Source organism: Aotus nancymaae, unplaced genomic scaffold (assembly GCF_030222135.1).
Source record: "Aotus nancymaae isolate 86718 unplaced genomic scaffold, 86718_ANA_hifiasm-v0.15.2.pri h1tg000012l, whole genome shotgun sequence".
Taxonomy (NCBI): domain Eukaryota; kingdom Metazoa; phylum Chordata; class Mammalia; order Primates; family Aotidae; genus Aotus; species Aotus nancymaae.
Genome location: NW_026988423.1, coordinates 31513715 through 31533511, shown reverse-complemented (window position 1 = coordinate 31533511; position 19797 = coordinate 31513715). Strand labels below are relative to the sequence as shown.

The following is a 19797-nucleotide window of genomic DNA, read 5'->3' as shown; positions in this document are numbered from 1 at the left end:
TAATTGAAGTTTAAGCTGCCAAAGAGTTATGTTGGAGAATGGAGTGGGCTACAGTGATGGAAGAAAGTCTCATTCTAGGCCTAGGGAAACACGTGCTCTTGATAGAGGATACCTGGATACCCAAAGGAGCAGGATGGCAAGCATGACCATAATTTCCTTCCATGGTTGATGGAGCTTCTTCTCCATTTGGAAGATAGTCCTTGACTTCTAATTTCCTTACTATTGTTTGGCACCTTAGATATTACTTCCATTCTATAAAATAACTCCTGCCTGGCTATCTTTTGAACCTTCAAAAGGAAGGATTTTCAACGATATAGAAGTGAATATAGCAGTAATACAGATGTGTGTGCATTTTAATAAAAACTTGTGTATGTGAATGTGCACACCATCTACAGATACACAAATGTGTGTGGTTTGGTCTTATCAGCATTCAGTGTAGAATGTGCATCTGCTAATCTGTTCAAGATCCAGAAAAGTAGCTTTTGATAGAAGAATTCCATTACTAGCCAGCTGGCTGTGAAATACTGTACCTGTTCCATAAAGACAGGTCTGTTTTCATCCCTTACACACAGACACACACACACACACACACAATCATGTGACCAGGGTATGCCACAAGGGAAATCAGCTAAGAATTCATGACAAAGTCCTTGAAGAGGGGAAAAAAAATCAAGATTCTTTGAATTTAGTTTTTTTTATGAACTGGAATGAGATTTCAAGACCAGAATCTTTAACATGTTGTTTTATAATTAAAGAAGGAAGTCAGGAAAGCAGGCAAGGTGAGGGGAGGGAGGGAAGGGAAGGGGAAGGAGGAAAAATGGGAGGAAGAGAGGACTCTTACAGACACAGAGGAGTGTGCCTCAATCAGTAACTATTAAATGAAAAATAATAATTATGGGAATAAAATGTGCATGATCAGCATATAGTCCAAATCATCTCCTCTGTCTGTCTCATCGTCTTTGGAGGAGTGGCATTTAAGTATTGACTGGAGTTACATCCCCTGAGCCATTCCTCACTGGGATTTGGTTCTGAGAGTATAATGTTAACTAAACTTTAAGGAAATGAGAGCCTGAAAGAGAAATGAAATCAAATGGAATATAATGGAGAAAAATGATGAGACACTATGAAGAATTAAGTTCATTCTCCTATTTGTTGCTAATGAGGATTCTTTGCCTTGGTTTCTTGTCCCAAATGAAATCCTCTCCACATTCAATATGAGTTGTGTATTTGACTATATTTAGGTAAGGAGATTCCTAACCCAGAAAAATAAGCAGAACCCAGTCCATCCTATTTAAAAAGAACAATTCGAATGGATAATAAAGCGCCAACCCCACCCAAGCTAACTATTCTCACCAGCCTTTTGCTCAAAATGCATTTCATAATCAAGAGGCTAATTACTAAAAGGCTCTCACTGACATGAGAAAGAACTGGGGCAAAGCAAGTCACCTAGTAATTCCACACTTTTTGAAAGACTAGAGGCCTAAAATGAAGCAAGATTAGCTAAATATACCACACAGAATCAAATCAAGGTTCAGAATCCAAGTTCAGGGTTTAAGGAATCAAAATAACAAGAAAACATTTTGTTGGATATCTATTTGTTCTGATATATGATGATTCTGCTTATTGCTGTCACCTGATTGACAACTTCATCCCATTTCTTTTCTAGTCCCTACTTATATAATACCTTCCCCCTCAAAACACTCAGATAAACACCTACAGGCATGCACATGCTTGTGCCCATGTAAACAAACCTTCATGCACAAAACCAGCTGTTTCTCTTCATGTATTGCTCTTCTACCTGTGTTTGACACTATCAATCATCCTCTCCTCACCCCACCTTGGTTACTGAGACACTAACTCTCTTCGGTTTTCTTCCAACTATGTGTAATTGAATATACCAGTAATCTTAATATGTGTGCATTTTCGTCTAAATTTGTGTGTGTGTGTGTGTGTGTTCGTGTCCATGCTCAGGCTAACTGGAGACAATACACAGATGTGTTTCTACTTCCTTGTTCTCCTCTCTCTTTTCCTTTGTCCTGAATATAGAAGTTTAACTCCACCAGCCTTTTGCCCTTTAATCCTTCCTCTGTATCTTTCCCCACAACTAAACATTCACTTATAAGGCTTCCATTAGCCCCTCTATAAATATGATTATCAACTTCAGCTCTGAAATCAGTCCCGAGTGCCACTGCCAAATGTTCAATTATTTGCTGAAATTTTCCATCTATGTGCTCCCACCAGTACTTTAAACTCAATGCATGCCAAACTAAACTCACCTTTCATCATTTAGACCAATCAAAAAAGAAATAAGCTTTCCAGTCTGTGTTCCTTGTGTGTGTTATGACATCTCCATCATATCAAGTCCCAACCCTTCAACATCATCTTTCCCTTTTTGAGCTTCATCAATGTTGGGTCATTCATATTTCTTTTAGCTACCTCTGCCACCACCCTAATTCACACGCTCATTATTCATCATCTGGATTACTGTAATAGCCTCTTAACTGCTTTTGATGCCTCTACTCTTCTACATCTCTCTACGTTTGTTTTATAGATCCCTATCAAAGTGATCTTCTAAAAGCACTACTTTATCTTACTCATCTGTCTCAAAAACTTTCTGTCTCCTGTTTCACCAGGTCCAAAATTTAAGCTTCCTTAATTTGCACTCAGAGTTCCTCACAATCTAACATAGACAGATCACACCTCTTACCCTCCCTTCACCCAGTCCAGGTGTTTTGGCCAGACTGAATTGCTTGTCATTTACTGTATATCACTGTTTCCAATTATGTGTGATTGTCCCTTGGGTTTACTCAACCTGGAAAGCTGTGTCCATTTCCACAGGTGCAAATCCTTTGCTCAAATTCCTTCTCCTCCTAGGAGCCATCCCTGATCTCCAGCTGGAATCAAGGTTATATCCCTCTGCTCTCATTTTATCTATTCCTTTCCTGACCCTAATCATTTTCTTGTTTTTTCAACTTTCATTTTAGATTCAGTGAGTACATGTGCAGGTTTGTTACCTGGACATATTGACTGATGCTGATGTTTGGTGTAAAAATGATCCCATTACCCAGGTACTGTGCATAGTAGTTAGTCTTTCAACTTTTTGCCCATCTTGCCCTCCCCCTTCTCATAGTCCCCAGTTTCTGTTGTTGCCATATTTATATCCATGGGTACCCAATGTTTAGCTCCTTCTTATAAGGGAGAAAATGCATATTTGGTTTTCTGTTCCTGCATTAATTCACTTAGGATAATAGCCTCCAGCTGCATCCATGTTGCTGCAAAGGACATGATTTCATTTTTTATGGCTGCATAGTATTCCATGGTATATATGCACCACATTTTCTTTGTCCAATGCATCATCGATTGGCACCTAGGTTGATTTCATGACTTTGCTATTGTGAATAGTGGGGTGATGAACATATAAGTGCATGTTTATTTTTGGTATAAATAATTGTTTTCTTTTGGATGTATACTCAGTAATGGGATTGCTGGGTCAAATGGTAGTTCTGTTTGAAGTTCCTTGAGAAATCTCCAAACTGCTTTGCACCATGGCTGAACTAATTTACATTCCCACCAACAGTGTATAAGCATTCCCTTTTCTCCACAGCCTTACCATAATCTGTTGTTTGTGGATCATTTTTTGAGATAGATCTTCTTCTGTCACCCAGGCTGAGTGCAGTGGCATGAACATGGCTCACTGCAACCTTGACCTCCTGGAATCAAGTAAGTTTCCTGTCTCAGCCTCCTGTGTAGCTTGGACTGTAGGTATGTGCCACCACACTTGGCTATTTTTTTTTTTTGGTCAATTTTTATCAATTTTTTTTTTTTAAAGATGGAGTCTCATCACGTTGCCCAGGCTGGTCTTGAACTTCTAGGCTTAAGTGACCTTCCTGCCTCTTCCTCCCAAAGTGCTGGACTTACAGGCATGAGCCAATGCACCTGGCCTTGACTTTTCAATAATAGCCATTCTGACTGGTATGAAATAATATTTCATTATGATTTTGATTTGTATCCCTCTGATGATTAGTGATGTAGAGCATTTTTTAATATGTTTGTTAGCCACTTTTATGTCTTCTTTTGAGACATGTCTGTTCATATAATTTGCCCATTTTTCTATGATGTTATTGGTTTTTTTTTTTTTTTTTTTTTTTTTTTGCTTGTTGAATTGTTTAAGTTCCTTATAGATTCAGGATGTTAGACCTTTGTCAGATGCATAATTTGCAAGTATTTTCTCTCTTTCTTTAGGTTGTATGTTTATTCTGTTAATAGTTTCTCTTGCTGTTCAAAAGTTCTTTTGTTTAATTGGGTACCACTTATCAATTTTGTTTTAGTTTGAAATTACTTTTGAGGACTTAGTCATAAATTGTTTCCCAAGGCCAATGTCCAGAATGGTGTTTCCTAGGTTTTCTTCTCGGATTCTCATAGTTTGAGCTCTTACATTTAAATCTTTATTCCATCATGTGTTGATTTTTGTAGATGATGGAAAGTAAGGGTCCAGTTTCATTCTTCTATATATGCCTAGCCAGCTATCCCAGCACCATTTATTGAATAGAGAGCCCTTTATCTTACTGTTTTATTTTTTCAACAACAGATTGTTGTGAGCGTGTGGCTTTATTTCCAGGTTCTCTATCCTATTCAGTTTCACTGGGCCATGGGTCTGTTTTTGTACCAGTATCATGCTGTTTTGGTTACTGTAGCTTTACAGTAAAGTTTGAAGTAGAATAACGTGATGCCTCTGGCTTTGTTCTTTTTGCTTAGGATTGCTTTGACTATTCAGGCTCTTTTTTGGCTCCATATGAATTTTAGGATAGTTTTTTTCTAGTTCTGTGAAAAACAACATCAGTAGTTTGACAGGAATAGAATTGCATTTGTATATTGCTTTGGGCAGGATGTCCATTTTAATGATACTAATTCTTCCTATTCATGAACATGGAATGTTTTTCCATTTGTCTGTGTCATCTATGACTTATTTCAGCAGTGTTATGGATATTTTATCTCCTTGATTTGTTACATTTCTAGGTACTTTATTTTTTGTGTGGCTATTGTAAATGAGATTGCCTTCTTAATTTGGCTTTCAGCTTGAATGTTATTGGCATATAGAAATGTTACTGATTTTTGTACATTGATTTTGTAAACTGAAACTTTACTGATGTCATTTATTATTTCCTGGAGGTTTTTGGCAGAGTCTTTAGGATTTTCTAGGTATAGGATTATATCATCTATGAGCAGAGATAGTTTGACTTCTTCTTTTCTTATTTGGATGCCTTTTATCTCTTCTTTTGCCTGAGTGCTCTGGTTAGCACTTCCAGTACTATGTTGAATAGGAGTGGTAAAGTGGGCATCCTTGTCTTGTTCCAGTTCTCAAGGGGAATGCTTCCAGTTTTTGCCCATTTAGTATGATGTTGGCTGTGGGTTTGTCATTGATGGCTCTTATTATTGTGAGGTATGTTCTTTCAATGCCTCATTTCTTGATGATTTTTATCATGAAGGATGCTGGATCTTATTGATAGTTTTTTCCATGTCTATTGAGATGATCATATGATTTTTGTTTTTAATTCTCTTTATTTACCGAATCACACGTATCAATTTACATATATTAAACTGAACTTGCATACCAGGAATAAAGCCTACTTGATCATGGTAAATTAACTTCTTGGTATGCAGTCGAATTCAGTTTGCTAGTATTTTGTTGAGGATATCTGCATCTATGTTCAGCAGAGATTTTGTAGTTTTCTTTTTTGTTGTGACTTTTCCAGGTTTGGGTAACAAGGTGTTATTAGCTTCATAGAAATAATTAGGGTGGAGTACCTCCTCCTCAATTTTTTGGAATAGTTGTAGTAGAATTCGTATTAGCTCTTCCTTCTATGTCTCGTAGAATTAGGATATGAATCCATCTGATCCAAGACTTTTCCTTGGTAGGTTTTTAAATATTGCTTCAGTTTTGGAACTCCATGTTAATCTGTTCAATGTTTTCATTTATTACTAATTCAATCTTGGGAGAATGAGTGTTTCCAGGAATATATTAATTTCCTCTAGATTTTTTAGTCTATGCGCTTAGAGATGTTCATCATATTCTCTGAGAATCTTTAGTATGTCTGTGGGATCAGTTGTAATATCACCTTTATATTTCCAGTTGTGCTTATTTGGATCTTTTCGCCTTTTTTCTTTGTTAATCCAACTATTGGTCTAGTGGTTTGGTTTATCTTTACAAAACACAAACAAACAACAGAAAAAAAACTTTTGGTTTTATTAATTTTCTTTACTAGCTTTGGGGTTAGTTTGTTCTTGTTTTTCTAGTTTCTCTGGGTGTGATGTTAGATTGTTAATTTGAGATTTTTCTAGCTTTTTGAAGTAGGCATTTAGTGCTATAAACTTTCCTCTCAACTACTTTTACTGCATCCCAGAGATTTTGATATGTTGTGTCTCTGTTTTTATTTATTTCAAATACATTTTTTAAATTTCTGTCTTAATTTCATTGTTTACTCAAAAGTCATTCAGGAGCAAGTTATTTAATTTCCAGATAATTGTACAGTTTTGAAAGATATTCTTGGTATTGGTTTCTATTTTTATTCCACTGTGGTGCAAGAGTAGAGTTGGTGTGATTTTTTTTTTATTTATTGAGACTGCTTTATGGCCAAGCATGTGGTCAACCTTGCAGTATGTTCTGTGTGCAGATGAGAGGAATATATATTCTGTGGTTGATGGGTGGAGTATTCTGTAGGTGTCAATAACATTCAACTGGTCAAGTGTCAAGTTTAAGTCTAGAATTTCTTTGTTAGTTTTTTGGCTCAATAATCTGTCTAATGCTGTCAGCAGGATGTTGAAGTCTCCTGCTATTATTGTGTGGTTATCTAAGTCCTTTTGTAGGTCTAGGAGGTTTTTTAAATTTATTTTTCATTTCAATAGTTTTGGGGGAACAGGTGGTGTTTGGTTGCATGAATAAGTTATTTAGTGGTGATTTCTGAGATTTTGGTGCACCCATCACCCACACAGTGTATACTGTACCCAGTATGTAGTCTTTTATTCCTTACCCCCAACCCACCCTTTCCCTGAAGTCCCCAAAGTCCATCATGTCATTCTTATGTCTTCCCATCCTCATAGCTTAGCTTCCAATTATGAGTGAGAACATACAATATTTGGTTTTCCATTCCTGAGTTACTTCACTTAAAATAATAGTCTTTAATTCCATCCATGTTGCTGTGAATGCCATTATTTTGTTCCTTTTTATGGCTGAGTAGTATTCCATGGTTGTGTGTGTGTGTGTGTGTGTGTGTTACACATATGTACCACATTTTCTTCATCCACACTTTGATTGATGGGCCTTAGGGCTGGTTCCATATTTTTGCAATTGCAAATTGTGCTGCTATAAACATGCATGTGCAAGTATCTTTTTCATATAATGACTTCTTTTTCTCTGGGTAGATACCTAGTAGTAAGTTTGCTGGATCAAATGATAGATCTAGTTTTAGTTCTTTAAGGAATCTCCACACTGTTTTCCATAGTGGTTATACTAGTTTACTTTGCCACCAACAGTGTAAAAGTGTTTCCTTTTCACCACATCCACACCAACATCTTTTATTTTTTAATTTTTTTATTACGGCCATTATTGCAGGAGTGAAATGGTGTTGCATTGTAGTTTTGGTTTGCATTTCCCTTTTAATTAGTGATGTTGAGAATTTTCCATATGCTTCTTGGCCATTTGCATATCTTCTTTTGAAACTTGTGTATTTATGTCCTTCATCTACTTTTTCACAGGGTTGTTTTCTTTTTGCTAATTTACTTGAGTTCTTTGTAGATTCTGAAAATTAGTCCTTTGCTGAGTGTATAGTTTGTGAAGATTTTCTCCCACTCTTTTGGTTGTCTGTTAAATCTGTTGATGTTTTTGCTGTGCAGAAGCTTTTTAGTTTAATTAAGTCCCATCTGTTTATATTTGTTGTTATTGCATTTGCTTTTGTGTCCTTGGTCATGAAGTCTTTACCTAAGCCAATGTCTAGAAGGGTTTTTCTGATGTTATCTTCTAGAATTTTTATGGGTTCAGGTCTTAGATTTAAGTCTTTGATCCAGCTTGAGCTGATTATTGTATAAGGTGAGTTTTATTCTTCTATATGCTGCTTTCCAGTTATCCGAGTACCATTTGTTGAATACGGTGTCCTTTCCCTACTTTATGTTTTTATTTGCTTTGTCAAAGATCAGTTGACTGTAAGTGTTTGGATTTATTTCTGGGTTCTCTATTCTGTTCCTTTGGTCTATGTGCCTATTTCTATACCAGTATCATGCTGTTTTGGTGACTATGGCCTTATAGTAGAGTTTGGAGTCTGGTAATGTGATGCCTCCAGATTTTGTTCTTTTTTTTAGCCTTGCTTTGGCTATGCAGGATCCTTTTTGGTTCCATATAAATTTTAGGATTTTTTTTCTGGTGATGTGAAGAATGATGGTGGTATTGTGATGGGAATTGCATTGAATTTGTAGATTGCTTTTGGCAGTATGGTCCTTTTCGCAGTATTAATTCTATCTATCCATGAGCATGGGATGTGTTTCCATTTGTTTGTGTTATCTATGATTTCTTTCAGCAGTGTTTTGTAATATTCCTTCTAGAGGTCTTTCACCTTCTTAGTCAGGTATATTCCATATATATATATATATATATTTGCAGCTATTATAAAAGGAGTTGAGTTCTTGATTTGATTCTCAGGTTGGTTATTACTGAGGTACAGCAGAGCTACTGATTTATGTATATTAATTTTGTATCCTGAAACTTTGCTGAATTCATTTACCAGTTCTAGAAGCTTTATGGATGAGTCTTTAGGATTTTCTAAGTATACAATCATATCATCAGCAAAACAGTGACAATTTGACTTTTTCTTTACTGATTTGGATGCCCTTTATTTTATTCTCTTGTCTGATTGCTGTGGCTAAGACTTACAGTAGTATGTTGAATAGAATGGTGAAAGTGAGCATCCTTGTCTTGTTCCAGCTCTCAGGTGGAATGCTTTCAACTTTTTTCTGTTCAGTATAATGTTGACTGTGGGTTTGTCATAGATGTCTTTTATTACCTTAAGATATGTCCCTTCTATGCTGATTTGTCAGATTCTTTTTTTTTTTTTTTTTGCATCTATTGAGATAATCATGTGATTTTTGTTTTTAATTCTGTTTATATGGTATATCATATTTATTCACTTGCAAATGCTAAACCATCCCTGCATCCCTGGTATGAAACCCACTTGATCGTGGTGGATTGTCTTTTTTGATATGCTATTGGATTAAGTTAGCTGGTATTTTGTTGAAGATTTTTGCATGTATGTTTTTCAGAGATATTGGTCTGTAGTTTTCTTTTTTTGCTATGTTCTTCCCTGGGTTTCTCTATCCTGTGGAATAGTGTCAATAGTATTGGTACTAATTCTTCTTTGAATGTCTGATAGAATTTAACTGTGAATCCATCTTGTCCTGGACTTCTTTTGTTGGCAGTTTTTCAATTACCATTTCAATATTGCTGCTTGTTATCGGTCTGTTCAGAGATTCTACATCTTCCTGGTTTAATCTAGGAGGATTGTATGTTTCCAGGAATTTATCCATCTCCTCTAGGTTTTCTAGTTTATGCACATAAAGACGCTCATAGTAGCCTTGAATAATCTTTTGTATTTCTCTGTTATCAGTAGTAATATCCTTTATTTCATTTCTAATTGAGCTTATTTGGTTCTTCTCTCTTCTTTCCTTGGTTAATCATGCTAATGGTCTATCAGTTTTATTTACCTTTTAAAAGAACCAGGTTTTTGTACTTTTAAAAAATAAATCTGGGTGCTCCAATGTTGGGTACATATATATTTGGAATAGTTACATCTTCTTGTTGAATTGAACCATTTATTATTATGGGCCACGATCTCACTGTCCTTTTTCACTGTGGTTGCTTTTAAGTCTGTTTTATATGATATAAGAACAGACCCGTGCTATTTTTTGTTTTCTTTTTGCATGATAGAGCTTTCTTCAAACCTTACTTTGAGCCTGTGGGTGTCACTACTTGTGAGATGGCTTTCCCGAAGACAGCAGATGGATGAGTCTTGATTTTTAGCCAACTTGCAACTCTTTGACTTTTGAGTCGGGTGTTTAGACCATTTACATTCAAGGTTAATGCTGATATGTGAGGTTTTGATTCTATCATGAAGTTGTTATCTGATTGTTTTGTAGTTTCTATTGTGTGGTTGCTTTATAAGGTCTGCAGGCTATGCACTAAGTGTGCCTTTGTGGTAGCAGATTTAGTTCCTTTTTATGTTTAGGGAACCCCCTTAGGGATCTCTTGTTAGTCTAGTGGTAACAAAATCCCTTAGCACTTGCTTCTCTGAATATGCTTTTATTTCTCCTGTGCTTATGAAGGTTAGTTTGGCAGGATATAAAATTCTTGATTGGAATTTCTTTTCTTTAGAATATTAAAAATAGGCCTTCCATCTCTCCTGACTTCCGAAGTTTCTGTTGAGAAGTAAACTGTTATCCTGCTGGGGTTCCTTTTGTATGTGATCTGACTTTTATCTCTAGTTGCCTTTCAGATTTTTTGGTTTAGCATTAACCTAGTGGCTATATGCCTTAGTGATGTTCATTTTGTATTGTGTCTCATAGGTCTTCTCTGGATTTCCTCTCTCTAGCAAAATTAGGGAAATTTTCTTGAATTATTTCCTCAAATATGTTTTCAAGGTTATTTGCTTATTCTCTTTCTCTCTCAAAGATTTTGTTTAAAAAAATCTTTTTTTCTGAGGGAGAGGATCCAAGATGGCAGATTAGACACAACTCCCATGCACAACACTCAGCAAGAGAGACACAGAAACCCAGAGATCTCCTAGCTCCAACCAAGGTACCAGGTGCATTTCAACGGGTCTGGTCCAAGGGTGGGCAAAGCCCACTCAGGGCAGACCAAGGTGGGGAGGGGTGCTGCTTCATCCAGAAAGTGCATCTGACCAGTGAGTCGGAGGCTTCACCTCTGGCTCTCTGGTCCATATACAGTGCTTCCCCCAAAGCCTCAGCAATACACAGAACAGGGGATCTTTGCCAGTCAAGCGCCAGGAATTACAAGTGTGGAGTTGAATAAGAGTCTGCAGACTGAGCTATCACCCCCTCCCCCCACCCGGAGAGAGAGAGAGCTGTAAGCAGGAGCAGCTGGGCCTCCCCTACCCAAGGACTGGAGATAGAGAAAGCTGAAAGGGGGAGACTGCCGCGTGTAGCTAGGTGGGTCCCTACCCTCCCCCACAAACCCCAGAAGGCTGAAGCTCTAACTTTAGTGGGTTGCATAGCCAGTGCCACAGTCTGAGATGAACCCTGAATGATCCAGCCCAGTAGAGGAAGGGCACAACCCACCACTAGAGGGGTTGGACTCGGCTGCATGTTTTAACAAAAAACACAGGAAGCCTACGTAGCAACGGGACGGCGTTCTTGACAACCCAGCAGCACCTACAGGTCAGCGGAAAAGGCAGGCCTAATCTCCCAGCATAAACAAAAAAGACACAGGAAGCTTCCCTAGTAACCTGAAGGAGTCCCTAGAAACCCAGTAGTGCCCCCACAGGCAGACAAGCGACCTCATCAAGCAGCTCTTTGACATCACAGTCAGGTAAATCCACAAAGATGGGAAAAATCCAGAGCAAAAAAGGTGAAACCATCAAAGATCAGAACACCTCTTCTCCTTCAAGGGATCACAACTGCTCAACAACACAGGATCACAACTTGACTGAGAAGGAATGCAAAGAATTGACGGAAACACGATTCAGAAGGTGGATAATAACAAACTTTTCAGAGCTAAAGGAACACGTTCTAACTCAATGCAAAGAAACCAAAAACCCTGAAAAAAGGTTAGACGAAATACTAACTAGAATACCCAGCTTAGAGAAGAACATAAACGACTTGATGGAGTTGAAAAACACAGCAAGAGAACTATGTGAAGCAAACACAAGTTTTAATGGCCGAATCAATCAAGCAGAAGAAAGGATATCAGAGATTGAAGATCAACTCAATGAAATAAAAAGAGAAGGCAATACAAGAGAAAAAAGAGTGAAAATAAATGAACAAAGCCTCCAAGAAACATGGGATTATGTGAAAAAACCTAATCTATGCTTGATCGGTGTACCTGAATATGATGGGGAGAATGAATCCAAGCTAGAAAACACACTCCAGGATATTATCCAGGAGAACTTCCCAAGCCTAGCAAGGCAGTCCAAATTTCAAATTCAAGAAATACAGAGAACTCCACAAAGATATTCCTCAAGAAGAGCAACCCCAAGGCAAATAGTCAGATTCACCAGGGTCAAAATGAAGGAAAAAATGCTAAGGTCAGCCAGAGAGAAAGGTCAGATCACCCACAGAGGGAAGCCAATCAGACTCACAGCAGATCTCTTGGCAGAAACCCTACAAGCCAGAAGAGAGTGGGGGCCAATATTCAATATCCTTAAAGAAAAGAATGTTCAACCCAGAATCTCATATCCAGGCAAATTAAGCTTCATAAGTAAAGGAGAAATAAAATCCTTTATGGACAAGCAATTATTGAGAGATTTTGTCACCACCAGACCTGCCCTACAAGAGCTCCTGAAAGAAACACTAAGCATGGAAAGGAACAAGTACCAGTCACTGCAAAAGCAAACCAGTTGGCAAAGACCAAAACTGCAATGAAGAAAATGAGTCAACTAATGAGAAAGAAAACCAGCCAGTAACAAAATGGCAGGATCAAATTCACACATAACAATATTAACATTAAATGTATATGGTCTAAATGCCCCAATTAAAAGACACAGACTGGCAAACTGGATAAAAAGTCAGAACCCATCAGTGTGCTGTATTCAAGAAACCCATCTCACATACAAAGACACACATAGACTCAAAATAAAGGGATGAAAGAAGATTTACCAGCAAATGGAGAACAAAAAAAAGCAGGGGTTGCAATCTTAGTCTCTGATAAAATGGACTTCAAACCAACAAAGATCAAAAGAGACAAAGAAGGACATTACATACTGGTAAAAGGATCAATCCAACAGGAAGAGGTAACTATCCTAAATATATATGCCCCCCAACACAGGAGCACCCAGATACATAAAGCAAGTTCTTAATGACCTAAAACGAGATTTAGACTCCCACACAATAATAGTGGGAGACTTCAATACTTCACTGTCAATATTAGATCAATGAGACAGAAAATTAACAAGGATATCCAGTACTTGAATGTAGAGTTGGACCAAGAGGATCCAATAGACGCATACAGAACACTACATCCCAAATCCACAGAACATACATTTTTCTCAGCACCACATTGCACTTAATTTTACCACATCATTGGGAACAAATCACTCCTTAGCAAATACAAAAGAACAGAAATCATAACAAACAATCTCTCAGGCCACAGCGCAATCAGACTAGAACTCAGGATCAAGAAACACACTCAAACCCGCACAACCACTTGGAAACTGAACAACTTGCTTCTGTATGTTGACTGGATAAACAATGAAATGAAGGCAGAAATAAAGATGTTCTTTGAAACCAACCAGAATGAAGACACAACTTACCAGAATCTCTGGGACACCTTTAAAGCAGTATTGAGAGGGAAATTTATAGCAATAAATGCCCACATGAGAAACAAGGAAAGATCTAAAGTCGACACTCTATCATCAAAATTGAAAGAACTAGAGGAGCAAGATCAAAAATCTCAAAAGCTAGCAGAAGACAATAGATAACTAAGATCAGAGCAGAACTGAAGGAGATAGAGACACAAGAAAACGCTTCAAAAAATCAATAAATCCAGGAGCTGGTTTTTTGAAAAGATGAACAAAATAGACAGATCGCTAGCCAGATTAATAAAAAAGAAAAGGGAAAAGAATCAAATAGATGCAATAAAAAACAATAAAGGGGATATCACCACTGATCCCACAGAAATACAAACTACCAACAGAGATTACTACAAATAGCTCCACTCACATAAACCAGTAAACCAGAAAGAAATGGATAAATTCCTAGACACTTGTACTGTACCAAAACTAAACCAGAAGGAAGCTGAAATCCTGAATAGACCAATAACAAGGGCTGAAGTAGAGGCAGCAATCAATAGCCTACCAACCAAAAAAAGTCCATGTCCAGACGGGTTCACAGCCAAATTCTACCAGATGTACAAAGAGGAACTGGTTCCATTCCTTCTGAAACTGTATCAAACAATACAAAAGTAGGGAATCCTCCCTAACTCATTTTATGAGATCAACATCATCCTGATACCAAAACCAGGCGGAGACTGAACTAAAAAAGAAAACTTCAGGCCAATATCCATGATGAACATTGACGCAAAAATCTTCAATAAAATACTGGCAAACAGATTGCAACAGCACATCAAGAAGCTTATCCATCACGACCAAGTAGGCTTCATCCCGGGGATGCAAGGCTGGTTCAACATATGCAAATCCATAAATGTAATCCATCACATAAACAGAACCAAACACAAAAACCACATGATTATCTCAATAGATGCAGAGAAGGCCTTTGATAAAATTCCACAGCCCTTCACGCTAAAAACTCTCAATAAACTAGGTATTGATGGAACATATCATAAAATGATAAAAGCTATATTTGACAAACCTACAGCCACCTACAGCCAATATCATACTGAACGGGCAAAAGCTGGAAGAATTCCCTTTGAAATCAGGCACTAGACAAGGATGCCCTCTCTCACCACTCCTATTCAACATGGTATTGGAAGTTCTAGCCAGAACAATCAGGCAAGAAAAAGAAATAAAGCGTATTCTATTAGGAAAGGAGGAAGTCAAACTGTCTCTATTTGCAGATGACATGATTGTATATCTAGAAGACCCCATCATCTCAGCCCAAAATCTTCTCAAACTGATAAGCAACTTCGGCCAAGTCTCAGGATACAAAATCAATGTGCAAAAATCAAAATCATTCCTATATACCAATAACAGACAAACAGAAAGCTAAATCAAGAGCGAATTCCCATTCACAATTGCTACAAAGAGAATAAAATACCTAGGAATACAACTAACAAAGGATGTAAAGGACCTCTTCAAGGAGAACTACAAACCACTGCTCAATGAAATAAGAGAGGACACAAACAGATGGAGAAACATTCCATGCTCATGGTTAGGAAGAATCAATATTGTGAAAATGGCCATACTGCCCAAAGTAATTTATAGATTCAATGCTATCCCCATCAAGCTACCAATGACCTTCTTCACAGAACTGGAAAAAAACACTTTAAGCTTCATATGGAATCACAAAAGACCCTGCATAGCCAAGACAATCCTAAGCAAAAGAACAAAGCCAGAGGCATCACACTGCCAGACATCAAACTATACTACAAGGCTACAGTAATCAAAACAGCATGGTACTGGTACCAAAACAGAGACATACACCAATGGAACAAAACAGAGACCTCAAAAGCAACACCACACATCTACAACTATCTGATCTTTGACAAACCCAGTAAAAACAAGCAATGGGGAAAGGACTCCATGTTTAATAAATGGTGTTGGGAAAACTGGCTAGCAATGTGCAGAAAGCAGAAACTGGACCCCTACCTGTCACCTTACACTAAAATTAACTCCAGATGGATCAAAGATTTAAACATAAAACCTAACACCATAAAAACACTAGAAGAAAACGTAGGCAAAACCATACAGGACATAGGCATAGGCAAGGACTTCATGACTAAAATACCAAAAGCAATGGAAATAAAAGCCAGGATAAACAATGGGATCTAATTAAACTCCAGAGCTTCTGTACAACAAAAGAAACCATCATTAGAGTGAATTGACAACCAACATAATGGGAAAAAAATTTTTGCAATCTACCCTTCTGACAAAGGGCTAATATCCAGAATCTACAAAGAACTAAAACAGATATACAAGAAAAAAACAAACAACCCCATTCAAAAGTGGGCAAAGGATATGAACAGACACTTTTCAAAAGAGGACATATATGAGGCCAACATACATATGAAAAAATGCTCATCATCACTGGTCATTAGAGAAATGCAAATCAAAACCACACTGAGATATCATCTCACGCCAGTTAGAATGGTGATCATTAAAATATCTGGAGACAACAGATGCTGAAGAGGATGTAGAGAAACAGGAACACTTTTACACAGTTGGTGGGAGTGTAAATTAGTTCAGCTATTGTGGAAGACAGTGTGTTGATTTCTCAAGGATCTAGAAATAGAAATTCCATTTGACCCAGCAATCCCACTATTGGGTATATACCCAAAGAACTATAAATCATTCTACTATAAAGACACATGCACACGTATGTTCTTTGCAGCCCTGTGTGCAATAGCAAAGACCTGGAACCAACCCAAATGCCCATCAATGATAGACTGGACAAAGAAAATATAGTACATATACGCCATGGAATACTATGCAGCCACAAAAAACCATGAGTTTGTGTCCTTTGTAGGGACTTTGATGAATCTGGAAACCATCATTCTCAGCAAACTGACCCAAGAACAGAGAGTCAAGCACCGTATGTTCTCACTCATGGGTGGGTGTTGAACAATGAAAACACGTGGACTCAGGGAGAGGAGCATCACACACAGGGGACAGTTGGTGGGGGTAGAGGAGAGACAATGAGGGGTGGGGAGGGAGGGGATGGAGGGGAGAGTGGGGAGGGATAATATGGGGAGAAATGCCAGATATAGTATGCACCAAAAGTAAAATAAATTTTAAAAAAAAGATTTTAAAAAAAATCTTTTTTTCTTTATTTTTGTCCAGTGGAGTTAGTTCAAAAGACTGGTCTTCAAGGTCTGAAATTCTTTCTTCTGCTTAGTCCTGTCTATTGATAAAGCTTTAAATTGTATTCCAAAGTTCCTTGAGTTTTTCTATTCCAGAAGCTCTGATTGATTTTTCAATATGTTTATCTCTTCTTTCACATCTTGGATTGCTTTGGAAGTTTCTTTGTGTTGATTTCGAACTTTGTCTTGGATCTCATTGAGTCTTCTTGCAATCTCACTTTAAATCCTTTATCTGTCATTTCTAAGTTTCCATTTGGTCTGGGACTATTGCTGGAGAGATAGATAGTGTGATCCTTTGGTGGTGTTACTATATTCAGAATTTTCATGATGCCCAAATTCTTTCACTGGCTTCTTCTCATCTGCAGCTGCTGGTGCTTCTAATTTTTGTAATTATTTTTGTGCAGGTAGAATTTTTTCCTTTCTTTCCCTATAATATTATTTTTTTCCTTCTCTTTCATTTTCCCCCCTCCTAGGGGGTGTGACTGTAGAGAACGCTGGGTAGGGTCTCTTGGCTTTGCTTTTATAGCCCTACGTATTTCTTTTGACAGGTTTCATATTGGGCTATGCCATTTAACCTATAAGACAACATATGGCACTTATATGTATGAGTCTGCTATGGCCACTATGGCTGGGGATATACTTCATTCTTGTTTTCTGACAGAAGAGCCCTGTTGCCTCTGGGCTGATTCATGGAATGCACAGTGGTCTGAGCCCCCAGGTAAGAAATGGGCCATACAAGACAGGGACAGACTGGGAAGGTCCACCTACATCAGGTGCCCTGATGGCAGGCACAAGCACCAGGGAGAATCCAGTGGGTGACCACCAAGTGCCTAAACGTGTACCTATGCATGGAGCTGAGAAACCTCCTCGCACCAAGGTCTCTGTATGGAGATGGGGGCAGCCTAAACTCCGTAAGAATGGGTGATACAGATGCCTGGAGATCTGCCTGGACATGAAGCACAGAGGGCCCCTGCACCAACATCTCTGCACAGGAGGAGTGGAGTGACTCAGGCTGCTGATTCAGTCAAGCAGGTGTTTCAAATGTCCAGAAATCTGCTTGAATGTAGAGCCAAGAGGGAACCACCACCCCATACCAAGATCTCCACACAAGAAATGTAGGTTGAGTCAGGCTGCTGATCTAGGTGAGAGGGTGCTTCAAATGTCTGGAGATCTGCCTGGGCATGAGGCAGAGGGAGCCCCGCTGCACAATGATCTATGCCCAGGAAGGGTGAGGTGACTCAGCCTGCTGGTCCAAGCAAGTGAGTGCTCCAAATGCCTGAAGATATGCCTAATGGGTAAGGTGGAGAGGGCCCCATGCAGCATGATTTTGGGGGAGCAGTCTGGGGCACCTAGCAATGGCATATGCAGATTGGTTCCACGTCGCTGAACTGGCCCTGGCTGCAAGTTGCACCACCCAGGAGAAACTGCAGCTGTGGTAGCTCTCCTCCCACCCCTAGCTTCCTATGGGAGAAGAGGACAACTCCAGCACCTACTGCTGAAGTACCTTTACAGTCTGGCTGTGGAGGCTCCTATCCTGCACAAGAACAGGTGCTCCAATCTCTGGCCCGAGACTAAAATGCCTGCATGGTCACGCTGCTAGGTCACCAAATAATTACTGACTTGTTATGTTCCTAGATTAAAAATGGCATCCTGCTCTCAGTCCCGGTCTGGAGAATGCCTGCAGCTTTTCCCAGTGTCTTTCCCTCACAGCATTTCGAAGCCTCTCTCCAAGTTAGTTCCAGAGCGTGGAAGAAACAAAGTGCCACCCTCCTCTCTGCCACTTAGCATGGGTTATTTGGATTCTCAGTAAAAAGGTGAGTCAAGACAGAGGCTCTTTGCCTCTCTCATGTACTAGGGCTTCACTTTTATCAGCCAGACACTGTCTTGGGGGCAGTTTGCCAGCGTTCTCCTCCCTGGGGTCCAAGATGTCCTTCACGATTCCAGTGGATTCTCATTTTCTGTCTTGAATTAAAGCCTACATGGTTGATCTTTATGTACTATCTTGCTATTTCCAAGTGACTGAGGCATACCAAAAGCCTCTAATACACCATCTTGGGAGGAAAAAAGCTCAACTTTGTATGAAAGTTGCATGGTAGTATCTCCTCCCTTTTAGAAGACTGTAAGAGCCCTTGAAAGAAAAGTCACACAACACTTGAACACGTTAGTGTTTAATATGTACTGAATGAACACATATTAACGCATGCATGGATTCATATACTTGTGTGACTACTTATACCTTGCTCACTAAACATACAGCAATTCATGGAGACAAAAACATAAATCAATCACCATATAAATCAATTACTTAACCATGCATGTACAATGTGCTCACGGTGAGAGCTGTGCATTTGTAATTGCATGCCCATGTGTACTCATGCTTGAAAAAAAAGGAAAGTGAACCCTCTGAACAAATGGGCAATGACTCTCTCTCTTTGAGTACTACAAGTCATCCTAGCATAGGCACCTGTATGAAAGAATATGAAAACCCTACTGTTGCTGTGAAAATGCCAGGTCAAATGAAAGAGCTGCTGGGACTGGAAGAAATCCATATGCATTGGCTAGATATGAGGAGTGGGGCCAAGACAGGCTGCCACTGATGGGTTAAAGAAACCCAAGCTAAAAATGTGCTTAGAGGGAAGAGTACTAACCTACAGATAATCCCAAAATGGCTCTAAATGACAAATATTCTCCCAAATATACAGACATGGCTGATGTGTAGAGGGGTGTGGGGGAGGGGTGTGTGTGTGTGTGTATTCAGGGTGGAGAGGAATATGAGAGTGAATGAATGAATGAATTCAGGGCACCCTGATAAATTCCCCCAGGGATAAAATCCAAAGCATCTGCTTCTAAGAGATAAACAGAAAGCTCTGCTCCTCAGAGGCATGGCCAGTGGCTGAACACAGAGCTAATCTCCTCTGCACTGGGTCCCAGGCACCGCAGCAAATGTGTGTCAAAAAAAAAAAGGAGGTAAAAAAAGAGACTCTCACTAAAGGCAGTAATGTGAATTCAAATACTCTTTGCAGTTTGGATGAAAGCAACCAAAATTG

General features: G+C 38.7%; 1 long non-coding RNA gene across 1 annotated transcript in view; it reads right to left on the bottom strand.

Moving 5' to 3' along the window:
- The window catches only part of LOC105729738 (uncharacterized), a 40032-nt gene that overhangs the window by 2571 nt on the left and 17664 nt on the right, over nt 1–19797 (bottom strand). The window contains exon 2 of the long non-coding RNA XR_001110292.2: nt 113–287. This is a non-coding gene — a long non-coding RNA (uncharacterized LOC105729738). The remainder of the gene's footprint in view (nt 1–112; nt 288–19797) is intronic.